Source organism: Lynx canadensis, chromosome C2 (genome assembly GCF_007474595.2).
Source record: "Lynx canadensis isolate LIC74 chromosome C2, mLynCan4.pri.v2, whole genome shotgun sequence".
NCBI classification, from domain to species: domain Eukaryota; kingdom Metazoa; phylum Chordata; class Mammalia; order Carnivora; family Felidae; genus Lynx; species Lynx canadensis.
The window spans coordinates 91,163,295-91,169,294 of NC_044311.2; the positions used below are offsets into that span (position 1 = coordinate 91,163,295).

Consider the following 6,000-nt stretch of genomic DNA (forward strand, 5'->3'; position numbering starts at 1 on the left):
GGACAAATGATTCCCTCCTCTTAGATTTCTATGAATTCCTTAAATGCTGAGACCATGTCTTACTAATCCGTTTTATCCATAGTATCTAGCCCAGTGCTTGGCTTACAGAAATTTAACTGCAAATATTGTTGAATGAATGAAAATATTTGTTTGTACATGAAGTATGCTGCTTGGTCAGAGCACCCCATGCCAATACATTGTGAGATTTATATTGCTTTTATTTACAGCATCAGTGTAATTAGTAACCTTTTTTCTTTACTGAGGGACTGAATATAAAACTCTGAAGAAGTACATGCAGCTTTATGATAACTAAACATTTTGACATCCTCCCAATTAGAGCAGAAGATAGGAGTGGAGAGAAGATATTGTAGTCTACCTACCACACTTATTTTCACTTGAGAAAGTACTGGGAAAATGATAACAATGAGTTGTCACTGTACAAGCCAAATTTGGTATGGCAGTTACATACCTATCTGCCTGTACAATGGGAAATATTCATATTTGAACCACAATGCACATATTTTATTATGCATAATAAAATAAACTAATAAAATGAAATTAATTTGAAATTTTAATTTAAAAGCAAGAATGACAGCAATGGAAAGCCACGACCAACTCAAGACGGCATAAATGATGTTGTGTGAACAAGGAATATCTCCCCAAATTCCAGAAATGCCAGTTCTACATGTCTACACATGCCACATGGAAAACACTACATGGCAGCCAGACTTCTTGATTACTAACTCACTAGCAGCCAAATGCAATGTCTAGCCGATACATTCTGGTCCCATCTCAAAACCATATATCTCCAATATTTCCACCTACTCTTGAATCTCAGCTCAAGGGAAACTTCCTTGAGAAAGCCTTCCTTGGTCTTTGCAGTAAAGTCTGTATACACCCTCAATGAACTAACATTCTTTTCTTTAGGGAGCTTATTTTAGTTTATAAAAATACATTTAATAGTTTGTTATTTTACTAACAGTTGCCTCCCCAAAGCATCTATAAGCTCCAGGAGATCAAAGATCTTGCCTGGTTTTTTCACCACTTTTCCCCCAGTTGCTGACACATAGCCAGGCACTCTTATAAACATTATGAATGAATGAATGAATGAATTAATGAATGAATAGAATGATTCCTTCACCTCTTATTCATTGTCCAGTTCTCTGAAGAATTATACCTGATTCCTTGGGAAATACAAATCAAAACCATGATGAGATACTACCTCACACCTGTCAGAATGGCTAAAATCAACAACATAGGAAACAATAGATGTTGGCGAGGATGTGGAGAAAGGGGAAACCTCTGACACTGTTGATGGGAATGCAAATTGGTGCAGCCGCTCTAGAAAACATTACAGAGGTTCCTCAAAAAGTTACAAATAGAACTACCCTACTCTCCAGCAATTGCACTACTAGGTATTTACCCAAAGGATAAAAAAATACAGATTTGAAGCGGTACATACACCCCAATGTTTAAAGCAGCGTTATCAACAATAGCTAAACTATGGAAAGAGCCCAAATGTCCATTGACTCATGAATGGATAAAGATGATGTGGTATGTATATACAATGGAATATTTTTTTAAATGTTTATTTATTTATTTTGAGAGAGAGTGAGAGAGCATGAGTGGGGAAGGGGCAGAGACAGAGGGGGAGAGAGAGAATCCCAAGCAAGCCTGTGCTGACAGTGCAGAGCCCGACGCAGGGCTCAATCTCATGAACCTCAAGATCATGACCTGAGCCAAAACCAGGTGTTGGATGCTCAACCAACTGAGTCCCCCCCGTGCCCCTACAATGGAATATTAGCCATCAAAAAATGAGATCTTGCCATTTGCAACTGCATGGATGGAGCTAGAGTGTATGATGGTAAGCAAAATAAGTCAGTCAGAGAAAGACAAATATCATATGATTTCACTTGTATGTGGAATTTAAGAAACAAAACAGATGAACATGTGGGAGGGGAAAAAAGGGAGAGGGAAACAAACCATAAGAGACTCTTAGAGCAAACTGAGGGTTGACGGAGGGAGGTGGATGGGGAAAGGGCTAAACGGGTGATGGGCATTAAGGAGGGCTGTTGTTATGATGAGTACTAGGTGTCGTATGTTAAGTGATGAATCATTGAATTCTTGAAACCAGTATTGCACTCTATGTTAACTAACAGAATTTAAATAAAAATTTGAGAAGAAAAAACCACAAAGATTCCTTATGAGACTCAAGCTGGTACTCAATTCATTCCTCCTCATTGTTTCCTTACCCTACAACAAGGATCAGTCATTATTTTCTAATCCATTCTCCTCTCAACCTCCATTCAAAAAGGCTTCTTAGAAAGGGCAGTTTCTAACCAACCTGAACTTTCTGACATGTGTGGGATCCAGGTCTAGGTCATGCAACATGAAAAAAGTGAACAAAATAAAGGAAAATGTAGTGACTTGGAGTACCTATTAGGTTATTTTAAACACTCTGCATAATTCCTAAAAAACTTATTATTTCATTAAAAATAATTTAAACCACTTATATTTTCTCATATAGATAAAAAGGGGTTTATTTGCTGATTTTTTCCATTTCTCAATATATTTTGGCCTTGCATAGTAAAAGCCTTGGAACAGAGTTGATTGTGCTGATTGTTGGCAGAAATAAGCCACATGTGTGGTCTTTTAGCAGAATTATCTGATGATTGTTCCTAAATGACAGGGCCCTGTGCTCCAGGATTCTTTTCCACTCAAGAGTCTTGGCCTACTCCTCCATTCCTACTTCTCTGTTGCCCTCTAACTCTTCTACATCTTTCCCTCCTGGTGGTCTGCCACAAAGCTATGTCCCTGAGCCCCTTTACAAGTATAAAACACCTATTTTCTGAGATTCTTACGGAGGAAGAATACTATGCCTGCCACTCTGTTGGTCCTGGGTGGAGAAGGGACAGGCAATGTAAAAGTGTAATTGGCCAAGTTCTGCTTTCTGGAATTCCTGGAAATCTAGTGCATTTTAGGAAACAGCCTTCATTAATTCCCCTCAGTACCAGACTCTACTTAAATTACACTTGGAAAGACTAGTTTAAGGGAAAGAACAGATAGTATAGTACTCATCATGGATTCTTCCCAAATGCTGGGACAGTTAAAGAAAGTAAATGAAATGTCATGGTAGTGGGCTCCCTACCCCAAGGGCCAGCCCAGTGAAAGATTCTGAAGACAGCAGGGGTGGTGCCAGTTGGGAACACTGGAGATTATGGGGTGTGGGCAGTGGCAATGATGTCATTTTCCTCTGGTACTTTCATTAGGCAGGAGGTAGGATAAAGAATCAAGGGGCGCCTGGGTGGCTCAGTCGGTTAGGTGGCCGACTTCGGCTCAGGTCATGATCTCGCGGTCCGTGAGTTGGAGCCTCCGCGTCGGGCTCTGGGCTGACGGCTCAGAGCCTGGAGCCTGTTTCAGATTCTGTGTCTCCCTCTCTCTCTCTGACCCTCCCCTGTTCATGCTCTGTCTCTCTCTGTCTCAGAAATAAATAAACGTTAAAAAAAAATTAAAATAAAAGAATCAAAAGGAGGGGACAGAGCAAGAGAGAAAGGATATGAGTAAAAACAATGAGCTATAGATACAAATGCTGGTATAAATATTACCTCTAGAAGATTAACTTTTGCATTGTTTGATTTTAAAAATCGGGTGCCTGCGTGGCACTCTTGATTTCAGCTGAGGTCATGATCTCCAGTTGCTGAGATCAAGCCCCTTCTCAGGCTGTAGGATGACAGCACAGGAGCCTGCTTGGGATTCTTTCTTTCCCTCTCACTCACCCTCTCTCTCTGCCCCTCCCCACCTCTCAAAATAAATAAACCTTAAAAAACCCATGCTCATGTGTTATCTGTTGAAATTATCTCTTAAAAATAGTTTTAAAAATAATAAAAAACCGCATCTGGTTCTTTTTGCTCTTTTTTCCTTTGTCCTCAAGACACCTGGAGGCTTGGGCCAAGGAAGATGGGTGCTGACACTGTGGCCCTCCCTTAAATATCCGAAGACACTAGAAAGCTGCCTGTTGCCTTGTTAACATACACGGAAAGGTGTGTGTTCTTTCTGACCGCGCCACAGGCAGAAACAAGGCGCAGGCACCAGACACTACCCACAGTCCGTGTCTTCGCACGCACTTCGGTTCATCAGAGAGGGCGACCCCCAGCTCCTTCTGGGGGTAACTGAACAGTCTGGTCCTGTGCCCAGGAAGTCTTTTTGGTCTTGAAACCTGGCCCTGACTTTCCCGCACAGACCCGCACCCGGTGTTCCCGGGGCTGAGGTGCTCCCGCGTGCGCCCTTCCTTTGGTTCCTGGGCCTTTGTGGTCCCTGGACCCCGCCACTGCCCGCCCTGCGTTGGGGTGCTTTCCGGCCCACCCTCCTCCCCGACCTTGGTCCTACCTGCCGCCCTGGCCCGTGCTCCCTCACCAGGGGCAGCGCCGGCCCGTCAGCTGTGGGTCTACACGAGAATGGGCTGGAGGTTGAGCTCAGGACGCCACGCGGGCCCAGCTCCCGATGCCAAGGTCACGGTCTCGGAGAGGCGCCAGCTGTCCGGTCCGGCCACAGCAGCCCCCCCACCCCCCACCCCCCGCGCCGACCCTCTGGGCAGCTGCCGCGGCCCGGGCCTCGGAACTCCGCCCCTCTCCCGCTCCCCGCCCGCCTGCCCCCTCGGGGTCCCAGACTGCGGAGCCCGGCTCCCTTCGGAGCCCACTTGCCGGCTGCTCTGTTATCTTGCACTCCTGGCAGCCCCAGCACCCTCACCGTCTTCCCCGTCCACATGGAGCTGCGCTGACTCCTCTGGAGCCCAGCGCCGAGGGCGCGTCTTTTCTCTCCCGGGGGCCACTCGTTGGGTCTGGTTCCCGGGGACCGGGCGCCCCACGCTCGGGTCCTCTCCAGTCCTCTCAGCGCTGGGAATTCCTGGACCCTAGATCCTGCTCCTGCAGTCTGAGAGAACCCCTTCCTTCCTTCTTGGAAATGGAAAAAGGCTTAAGACGGTGGGGGCTTACGACTCCACCAACGTTCTCCGTGCCAAGAGTGGGAAACTTTTTTTTTTTTTTTTTGATAAAAGGCCAGAGAGTTAGAGTAAAATAAATATAAAACCCATGCTCAAACTCTTACTCATTCTGCAAGACTCAGGTCATGCGCTGCCTACGCAGGGAGACTTTCTCGGTGCTCGCAAACAGCTCCCTCCTCTCTTCTGTCCACTCTCCGCGCCAAAGGGCTCCCAGTCCTCCTCGGCCAGAAGCAGTCACCGCTGGCGTGTCATTTCCTGTACGGAACCGACCCTGCGCTCCTTGAAGACGGGGACCCACCTGCCTTGATCATCCCAGTCCCCATCCTCTGGCATGACGCCCGCCGCCTGTCAGGCGCTAGAATATTTTTTGAAAAAGGGGAAAATTAATTTATTTTGTAGAAACCCAGTTTTTTTCTTTTTACCCTCAAACAACATGTACTCTTTTGGGTGAGCAGCTTGCTGGTGTCTGTAAAGAGCCACAAAAATTATTATCCCTTTGATGCAGTAATTTCATTCTTGGGGAAATTTCCAGAACAAAATAATGTTCATGGGCAGATGATCATAGCAAGATTATTTTTTTAAACATAAGATAATAGCAGTAAAAAAAAAACACTAAGGCAAACAAACAAAGCAAACTGTCAACAATAGGAAATTGGTTAAATAAATTATGGGAGGGTAACTTAATGAGATATTGCACAATCTTTAAAAATGAAAAACATCAGGGCAGAGTGCTCAAAATGTTTTTTAGAACAAGAGGGAGTATTTATTTTTAAAGCAAGCAAAAAAAAAAAAAGAAAAAAGAAAAAAGAAACCTAAAAGAAAATATGAAGTAACATGATGATGAAGTGTTTGCAAAATAACATTAAGCCATAAGAGTGAAAAGTTGCATAGTTACTAAGCTTAACAACTTTAAGTAACAACGCAGATTTCTCCTCTGTATTTCCATTTTCTTGCTTCAGAGGAGCATAGACTCACATCTGGACTCTCAAATACATCCTTAT

The 6,000-nt window shown here is 44.2% G+C and overlaps 1 protein-coding gene across 2 annotated transcripts in view; it reads right to left on the minus strand.

Annotated features, from left to right (window-relative positions):
* Window positions 1-5,267, minus strand: part of CASR (calcium sensing receptor) — an 81,065-nt gene extending 75,798 nt beyond the window's left edge. The window contains exon 1 of one of the 2 annotated variants that reach the window (XM_030330001.1): window positions 5,104-5,267. The gene's annotated coding sequence lies outside the window, so the exon portion shown is untranslated. Of the gene's footprint in view, window positions 1-4,386; window positions 4,430-5,103 lie in introns of those variants that run through there. The other variant, XM_030330002.1, reaches the window with a different exon arrangement.
* Window positions 5,268-6,000: the final 733 nt, after the last annotated feature.